Source organism: Sphaeroforma arctica (assembly GCF_001186125.1).
Source record: "Sphaeroforma arctica JP610 unplaced genomic scaffold supercont1.163, whole genome shotgun sequence".
NCBI lineage: Eukaryota > Ichthyosporea > Ichthyophonida > Sphaeroforma > Sphaeroforma arctica.
In genome coordinates this window covers 51071-51483 of record NW_014040395.1, presented here as the reverse complement: position 1 = coordinate 51483, position 413 = coordinate 51071, and positions in this window count along the sequence as shown.

Below are 413 nucleotides of genomic sequence, written 5' to 3'. Positions count from 1 at the left end.
TTAGCTTGAGTTTGGTTGCTTCTTTCTGATACGCGTTACGAGTTCTGCTGCTATATATTCCCGTGAATCTGTTTTGCATCGGTAATGAGAGTAGAGTATGTATGGTGCGGTTTTTATTATTCAATGCAAAAATGTTCGGTTCACCTTCCGCATTTCCACGTCACCTGCATGCGTATTTCCAAGTATTATTGCACGCTCTTCTCTGCATATCGACAAGTAGTAAGCTCGAGATTACATCATATATAAATGGAAATGGAATACATCCTCCTCGATTCATATCATATGTATATTGCATTTACATTGCTTTATACCTGCAGGCATATAAATATGTCTATACACACACACACATACACACACACACACACACATATATATTCTATATATATATATATAGATATACANATATATCATGC